This window comes from Pseudonaja textilis, chromosome 1 (genome assembly GCF_049901715.1).
Source record: "Pseudonaja textilis isolate UNSWEBS1 chromosome 1, rPseTex1.2, whole genome shotgun sequence".
NCBI lineage: Eukaryota > Metazoa > Chordata > Lepidosauria > Squamata > Elapidae > Pseudonaja > Pseudonaja textilis.
This window is the reverse complement of record NC_141990.1, coordinates 264,456,115-264,466,000: the sequence shown is the minus strand read 5'-3', so window position 1 is coordinate 264,466,000 and position 9,886 is coordinate 264,456,115.

The window sequence follows — 9,886 nt, the reverse complement described above, 5'->3', positions numbered from 1 at the left end:
TAAAGTAGAAAAGAGAAATGGTTTTCTGCTTACCACTTACAATCCTCACACAATTGTTAACTGTTTCTACCCCCTTCTATTCTCCCAGTTTTCCCAGCATTGGGATTTACTGCTAGGACCTTATTCAAAGTATGATCAAGATTTGATAAAGTCTTAGGATCCACTGAAATCTGTTTCCTCCTCAGTCTCATTCTTTGTGAAGAAGATTGCTAGGTGGGTATTTTCTTACCAGCTGGTGAGGCCTACTGAATGGGAAACCTGTTAATCCCTTTCTCTAGAGTGTCTTCCATATAGGATATAAGAACATTTCCATTTGGGACAGGTTTTTTGTGGTGCGATAGAGATCGGCAATGGGGACAAGCAAATTTTATGCCAGTAAGCATGAAAGATTGATTCATGTCACTTATTGAGAGGAAGAGAAGAGGTGTTGTAGTTTTACATTCCACCATATAAGAGTCCCTGTTTTATGCCTTTCATTGACCCAGAGAGAAAGTTAGGAATTGTAACATCAGAGAATAACCACACAGAGGCACCATTTAGCTATACAGTTTGGTGTTTCTGGTCTTTCACACCTTATTTTTTTCTCTTTCTCCTTAAGGTCAAGAATTGCTGCTCTTTTATGATTTGGACAGAAACATCCACACTCCCCTATTATCCTGGCAAATAATCTGAAAGGATGCATCCTATAAACTGGAGGGACCCTAGTTTTCCACTTCTACTAAAAATAGATATATTTAGCTTTTCAGACCTAATTTGGAAAGCATTGTTAGCTTTTAAAATTAATCAAATCAAAAACTATGATACAGTATGTATATACTGTCACCTCACTGTGTGAGACTAGGCTGAAGCTGTCATACCTAAAGATGAAAAAGGCATGTGAGGGGGATGGATAAGAGCCAGGAATCTAAAAGATCCCTTCAGGGAGGTAGTTTAAAAAGGAATCCAGTCATTAAGGAAACAAAAGATAAAATGACATCTGAACCAGACAAAGTTGGGCCTGGACACGGGAATGTCACCTCCCCCTCATCAACACTTACCAGATTTGAAAATCAACAAGGCAAGAATGCCTCCCAGGCTTGGGAATCAGCAAGGCAAGAGCTTCTGGGGTCAAAGGGATCCTGAAGCCTGCCCATCCTGAGGCACTTAGGATCCAGACTTGGCAGCTTCTCTCCCTCTGGCTAATGTCTGCCAGCCTAAATCTCACTAGCTTAGATTTCCTGCCTAAATGTCACTCACCTATCCTTGGAGTCTAAAGATAAGAGAACCTAAAACAAACTGAGAAGGTCACGGGTACGTGTGGATGGATGAGAGTGAGAAGGAGCATTATAACCAGTGAAGTTTTGCTGTTACTTTAAATTCACTGGGCTTTCATATACTCCACAAAGAACTTGGTTGTACCTTACTGTTCGGGTTGAAAGTGATTTGAGGGTGGCTATTGAGTAGGAGTGTGTGTGTGTGTGTGTGTGTAAGTGATCCTAAGGTGGACCTTGGTATGCATGTAACACCTGCCCCTCTGCAAAGCCCCAAGCTATTGATACTTAAGGTTATACACTGGTGTGTTAATGCTTCCCGCAAGTTTGCAATTTTTACTGACCATATTGTTCAAACATTGCTTTGGGTGTTTCTTCTATTGGGTAATGGCGAGAGGGTAAATTCCTGACTCAGCCCCAAACAGCAGCAAAAAGGGGAACTCCACTGATGGGAAAATATTGCAACTTTAAATATTTTTAATGGGCAGGATCCGTACTGGGGCTCTTTTAATTTCTGAAGCATCACTTTAATTTTCCAGTATTTTTTCCAGTGCAGCTGCTGCTTCCCAGGCACATATATTAATGAAACCCCTGTACGTGTTTTGTTTATAAACTTATAAGTTCACCTGTATCAGTGGATTTCCTTGCCTAGATGACATTGTCATGAATGAGATACTGGTATCTTTGAGCAGATTTATCTGTCAGGAGAGTCAGGCAAGGTATCTTTCTTCTTGTAAGACATTGATGACAACAAAAACTGAGAAGTGGAAAAAGGTGGAAAAGGAAAGAAGGTGGAAAGTCACATATAATTTGGCCTTTTAATTTAAGCACAGGGAGATATACAGTTCTGTAAGTAGGAAACACACTTCTAGTTCAGATGGCTCTTGTTTTTTAAAGATTGAGATCTGCATACACACCTGCATATAAGAATGTCAGTTTTAAAAAATAAAGATTGTATCATTATTCACAGTATAAGTAATTTGTCAGAAATAGTATAGGGTCTCCTGCTTGGGTGGGGGATTGGACTAGATGACCTACAAGGTCTCTTCCAACTCTGATAATCTGTAATCTGTAATTTTATAGGGTTGTGATTTTATAGGGTTGTAATTTTATAGGGCTGTAATTTTATGGTGTTGCAGTGGTTAGAATGCAGTAATGCAGGCTAATTCTCCTGACTGCCAGGAGTTCGATTCTCACCAGCTCAAGGTTGACTCAGACTTCCATCCTTCTGAGATCAGTAAAATGAGGACCCAGATTGTTGGGGGCAATAGGCTGACTCTGTAAATTGCTTAGAGAGGGCTGTATAGCATATATAAGGTGCCCAATGAAAATAGCCCAAAATCTCACTAGCTTAGATTTCCTGCCTACATGTCACTCTCATTTATGTTTGGAGTCTAAAGATAAGAGATCCCAAAACAAATTGTACAACTTATTCCAGCTGATAAGCATTATTATGCCATTGGATTAGAAAAGTAGTGCAAGAAAAAAAGGCTGGGAAGGGTGTTGTGGAAGAAATAGCACTGGGAGCCCATGTTGGGAAGCAGATGATCTGCTCTGTGCAGATTTTGGCAGGATCCCCATTGCAGAGTCTTCTAGCGTCATTCAGCATTGTGCTGAGATAACAATGACTTTACTGTACTTAATAGCTGCATGATGTTAGATGTTGTTATAAATCACTCATGGGATCCTGCATTCAAAGTGTTGGGATGAAATGAGTGGAAATCGGTCCTTAATTATTTTGCCAACCTGTTGATAGACTCCAATTAGTGTTCAACTAATTCTCCAATATTATGAGAATAGTCTCATTAAGAATTAAGACCCTTGGCCTGTTAAAATATAAGTTACCATAATTGTAGCAATGGCTGATATGCAATTTCATTACGTCTACTGATGTTTGAGCACTGATCACTTGGTAAACTTCTTGAATAATTTTATTCATTTTATTTTATTGTGAATTCACTTTTGCAAAACCATGAAGTGGGGATGCCATCAGTGCTCAGTTCCACTCTTTTAGTTAGAATAATCGAGTATAAGGCTATCTGTGTAAGCATGGGTTAGAAATTATACCGAAATAGTTCCAGTGATGTCATCAAACTAGAACGAGGGAGGCCATTGGTTCTAGTCCTGATTTAGGCACAAAGCCAGCCAGCCACATTTTCTCAGCTATAGGAGGAAGACAATGGCCAAGAAGGTTCTGAAAAACCTTAGCAAGAAAACTGCAGGGACTTGTCCAGGCAATCTCCAAGAATTGGACAAGGTTGAATGGAAGAAAATACTGTTGAATTGTTCACCTGCAGTGTCTACAGTGATTGTCTTTCTATCTGAAAGGACCATGTTGTATCTGTTGCACCTGTTGCAAATACAAACTTCTTTCCTTATTGGAAGAAAAAGTGTAGGAACTTGAAAGATTGCTCCACTGAGATGCCTCTGGCAAGACAAAGAGGTCCCTGGACAGAAGAGTTGAAATGCTTCAGGTGGGATAAATAAATGTACACCAAAAAAAACAGAAAATTCTGCCCTAGGCAAATATGAGAAAGAATATGACCTCATGGTGATTTTGAATAAGAATTCAAGTTGAAACAATTCTGTAATGATGTTTATGCTTGCCTGTACCAATGTAAATTCCTTCCTTCCTTCCTTCTTGTTAGCCTTCTTGTACCTTTGAACTCTTTCAATTAATTGTAACATAAAATTTTTATTATTATGACAATCTGTGCCTGGTAATGAGTAATTGATTGTAGAGTTCATGCTTTGAAAATTCAAGAATTTATGTTGTAATTTTCATCCCTTCCTGTTGTAAATTCTGGCTCAGATTGTTAAAATATCAATTAGCATCCTCTCTCTGCCCTTCCCCCTTCTTCTCTCCCACTCCTCCTCCCTCTCCCCCTCTTCCCCCCCCCCCCACAGACATGCATATAATCTACGGTATTTCTTCTAAAAATTGTAGTAATTTCACACCATGAAGGATATCCAAGGTTTCCCTTTGTGGTTAACTTGATTCTTATTACCAGTAGTTCTAAAGCAATTTCATTTCTAGAATTATGAGCCTCCGCTAGAGAATAATTAAATGGTCTCTGTTTAATATTCATTTTAAGACCTATGTAACTTTGTGACTCTTACTCTTGATTCCCTGGATATAAGAGGCCAGGGACTCATTGTAAACTGCTAGTTTTGGATTAAGCAATCATTTCCGCACTCCCCACCTCCCGGTGTTGGCTTCCTTGCTGAATATATTTGGGGAAAGGAGAACTCATCTGAGATAGGAACACTTTGGTAAAGAGTCCTTGGGGGTAGTTCCATTTGAGATGGTCCCTTTTCCCCTTCAAGTGGGATGCTTTATGTTTCAGAAGATTCAACAAGCCTGGAGGTATCAGCTGCAGGCTGTGAACACTTTTGTTTGTAGTGCAGAGGATTTGTCATTATATTGTTTGTTTAGAAGACCCCCATAAAGCTAAAGAGAAAAAGGGAAGGAGGGAGGCCTGGGTAGAAATTAGTAAAAACCAGTAGGATCATAGTATTACTGGAAGCTATTAGGATGTACAAACCTTCTGCACTCACCAGTCAAGAAAAAAGTATTCGTGAAGTTAAGAATACACAGGAGTGAATGAAGGGTAGCTGTATTAATCTTGTTTGTTTTCTGCTTCCGTTGTATGTTTTCCCATCTTATAAATTCCCACTGACCAGGGCTAACCTCCAGTTATGTAACCTGGCCACTGGGAGATGTATCAGTTGTTGGATTTCTTAGTAAGTTAAATTTACTATGGCAGATCCAAAGAAGCAGAAAATAGGATCTTAGAAACCAACAACTGGATTATCTGATAATGGATTGTTCTACTTTCACAAAGATTCCTTAGAAGAGACATGTTATATCTTACAAAAATGGGGAGGGAAGTATTTGCTAGATGCCTCATCAACCTTATCAGGAAGATCTTAACCAAGAACAAGAAATGGATGATGCAAAAGTCCAGAACTGAATACCCAGCCAAGGAGTGGAGCTAAGAAAGGAAGAAGCGGGAGGAGGAAATGGGACTCACAGCTTCTCAATTATGCCAGTAGGTGGTACTCAAAGCCTCAGGTGTTTCTATAATGTACAGACTATATTTGCCATCCACGGAGAGCTAGAGATCTTAAGAATACAAATAAGATATGTTAGGCATTATTGAAACTTGATGGGATGTTACTTGTAATTAAAGCATATCCAAGAGAAAGGATCCAAATGTAAATGTAAAATACACTTGCACAGAAATCCAGGAATTAAAACACTGAAATTCTGATGAAAGTATTGGAGTCTGCCTAGAGGCCCATATTCTTCATTTTTATTAATGACCAAGATAATGAGATTGGTAGACTAGTTAGCTAATTTGCAAATGAAACAAAAAAAGGAGACCTGGACAACACTCAACATTACAGAATAAGATTATAATCTAATCTAATTTGAAAGACTGAGTTGAAAGGGGAGTAATATGAGGTGTTATATTTCTATCAGATATTGCATTAAAAATGTAGAGAGCAAGTACAAGATGGGGGATTCATGACTCGAACACTGACAATAAGCTGAATATGATTCAACAATGTAAAAAGGCTAACACAGTTCTGGGCTGCATGAAAAGAAGCCCTCTAGCAATGTTGCATGGAGTCCTTATTCTCTTCTGCACTAATTGAGGATCACATTTCTAGAAGTATATTGACAGGTCGGAACAGGTCTGGAGCAAAAAAGATGGTCCAGAGAATTACAACTTGTCCTGGGTGGACAGGGTGAAGTCTGCTCAGTCTGGAATCAAAAAAACCAGAGAGAAATGTGTTAATCAGTGTTCACGTATATAAAAGAAGTCATAAGAAAAAATGTTAAGAAACCTTTCCCCCATTTTCATAGAAACTAGGCCCAGAAATAATGATATACATTTACAACTACCTAGATTCCCCTATTGATCACATAGTGCTTCCTGGTCGTCAGCGTAATATCTAAGAGTAACATCTGTTCAATGGAACATAGGTGGAATAGTCTTCCTATGAAGATTATGGTTTCTTCATCTCTGGAGATTTTTAAGAACAGTCTGAACAGACGTCTCTCGTGGATAGTTTAATTTATTTTTCCACACATTATAGGTGTGTAGGGCCAGATGAACCTTGCAGTCCACTCCAATGCCACAGTTCTAGAATTTTAGGATTTCTGAAGGATTGTCTCACAGAAAAAGGAGGGGTGGACTTACTCTATTGCCTTAAAGGGCAAGACCAAAAAGAGTGGCTTAAATTAGAAGGATTTGAGATTCCAACTAAACATTAGCAGGAAGTTCTGCCTGTATAAGCCATCATCCAGTGGAAAAGGATGCAATTTGAGATAGTCTAGTCCTCCTTATTCAGGGCGGTTTAAATTTGAGACCATCTGAACATCTGTCACAGAAGTTGTAGTGTAATGGAATCTTTACCTGCAGGGGATTGGACCAAATGACCACTAAATATCTTCCAGTTTATGATCTGTACTATACTATAGTACTGTACTGTACTGTACTACTGTACTATAAAATGCAAACAGAAATTTTCTCATATGCTTTCTTGAATTTGATTTAAAGTAGTGTGGCACTCAACAGGTACTTTCCTTAGGGTTGAAATTGCCAGAACATGTGTTAGTGGGTAATATACAGAATATTCACACGATTTAATACATTTCTGGAGTGATCAACTTCTTGGAAAGAATGTGTCTTCTAAAGAAAATTACTATTTCTTTATGGTACTCAACAAGGTAATCATTTGCCAGGAAACCTATAAAATGTCAGTACTCATAATAAAATTTCCCATTTTTATTGAGGTTCCTCCCCCCCCCCACCCCCCGAATGGTGGTTTCAGTCTGTGGAATTTTGATTCATTCACTTTTTTTACTTTTTTTAGCTGGGATAAATAAAAGTAAACAACCAATTCCTAATGCTGATTGAAAAAGCAATGTCATAGTTAAAAGGAATGGCAGTGCAGAAATGGAAGAAGTTTTATAAATTCTAATGTTGTAATTTGTAGGGGCAGACCCATTTATGCAAATTACATGTGAATTTTATGATGTGTATATTAGGTGTTTCCCAGAATGGAATCACTGTGGGAAAATACATGCAGCTTCATCAAAGACAGGGAGATAAAAATAGATGAGAATTGGAAGAAAAGTGGGGATTTTTCTCAGTAGCAAAATTGGCATAGCATCCTTTGAAGGAAACAGCATTTGCAAGGGATCTGAAGGAATTTGGGATTATGCTGAACAGCACTGAAAATGTCAACTCAGGGCATAGTTACTCTGGAGAAGACAAATACGGGAAAAGCACCACAACATAGAAACTGCCAATATAATGACTCCTTTCACACAAATCTGTGGTGCATCTAGTTGTAGAGGTAATCCTCGACTTAACCACAGTTCATTTAGCGACCGTTCAAAGTTACAACAGCCCTGGAAAAAGTGACTTACGACCATTTTTCACACTTATGATCCTCATGGTCACATGATCAGAATTCAGACACTTGGCAACTGGTGATTCCCTTAACAAAAGTGGCAAGAAAAGTCATAACATAGAGCTAAATTCATTTAACAAATGTCTTGCTTAACAGCACAAATTTTGGGCTCAGTTGTGGTCACAAGTCAAGGACTACCTGTATAAGCCATGACCTCCCGTTATCTGTTCCTCATTCTCTCCTTTTCCCAGGCAATTTTTTTAAAAAAATGCTTTGGTGTTCTGATCAAATTCAGAGACAGACAGATATTCTGGTGCTGCTGGCCTATGTTATGCCTCTTCTAGCCCTCTGAGGCAACAGTGAGCTGTTAGGAGCACATCTGGTGGAGACACCCTGCAAGAGAGTGGGCTGAGCTGTGCCACTTTGACTCATCCCAGGCTGCAGTTCTGCAAGGCCCAGCAGAAAAGGAGAAGTCTCTATCGGAAGGGGGTGGGAGAGAGAGCTTGTCCCTTGGAACTCAAACTAGGGAATTTTAGTCTTACTCATCATATTATTTTTATATTTGGTTTTCAGATGTAAACCTCAAGGCTTCTGTCAGCGCATTAACTCTTGAGCTTTCGGCATTGCATCCAGTAGATGCCTAAATTCCTGTTGCCATCTAAGGACTGTTAAGAAGAGCAATGACACTCTTATAATGGAAAATTAAGTCCCTTGTTGGGGTAGCTCCAGATCAGCTCTTGTGTTGCATGGAGGAAAACATTCGTTTCCTAGCAATTGGGTGACAATATTTTGTCACTGGGGGACAAAGGTTGTTTCCACCTCTGTCAGCTTAATATTGTCGAAAGAATGGTGTTTGGATGCTCAACTTTGCTCTGTGGTCAGTGAGTGGGGATTTGATCCAAATTATCTATAATTATCTCATTATCAGACTATTCTTGGGATTTAAACTTTAATAAAAGATCAGTATTCAATGTTGGTTCATGCGAAAGTATGATACTATAGCATATATATATATATATATATATATATATATATATATATATATATATATATGAACACAATATAAACGAACACAATACAGAAGCCTGATGATGGCAGATGAGATTCTTGCCGAAATGTTGCTACAAAAGCACAACTATAATGATGTGGGAAAATACCCGAACAAAGCTGAATACCATACATGTAAGTATCTGCGAAAACTTATTAAACCAGTCTCAAAACATGACCATGTGTCAACCCAGTCTAAAGTATACAAACTCTTAACTTTGTCCTTCTCAACCTGGTGCCCTCCAAATAAGTTGGCACTACAACTCTTAGAATTCAGAGACGAGATACAGACTGGGAATTTTGAAATCTGTAATCTCAAATTATTGGGAAAAGACCAAATTGGAAAAGGAAGTCCTAAAGATTCCACCCTGGAAAGTCATCTCTTACAGTCTCTCACTACACTGAAAAAGTCCCATGTGATTTGTCTGACAGGTTGTGTATTTTATTTATTTGTTTATTAATCCTTTATATAGCTGCTCATCTCACCAAAAGCAACTCTTGCCACACAACCATCAGATAAAAACAACAGATGTAAACATAAAAAATACAAAAAAAATATAAACTTCTACATAAATACATTTTATGAGAAGCAAATATTCAAAATATAGGTGAAGATGGTAAGAACAGCCACTTCAGAACACATCTCCAGTTTTCTGAGATCCATAAACATGTCTTGAGGGGCTTCTGGAATATCAAAAGGAGTAGAACTAATCTACTTTTAGGTGGAGGAAAATTCCATAATGTGGGCACTGTGGCAAAGAAGGTATATCTCATGGGATCCACCAAATGTAGATCCCTAGCTGATGATACCCACACGTTGCCTTCTCTGCCAGATCTAATGGGTTAAGATGATGTGATGGGGAAAGGCAAATAGCCTCTCAGATAGCCTGGTCCCTTGCTATGAAGGGCTGTAAAGATTAAACCCAGCATTTTGAATTGGACCCAGAAGCCAACAGGCAACCAATGAAGTTTTCAGAGCAGAACATGGATTGTTCAAGGAGTGCCCGCACCATTGCACTGGGTACCAATGGAAGCTTCCAGATACCCTTGAAGGGCAGCATACTTTTTTCTCTTTTACCTTTAAGAGGTTCCTTTAAACAATGCTGACAGAGCAATAAATAATTTCCTTAACTCCCATTTCATTGAATTCAATAAAAGTA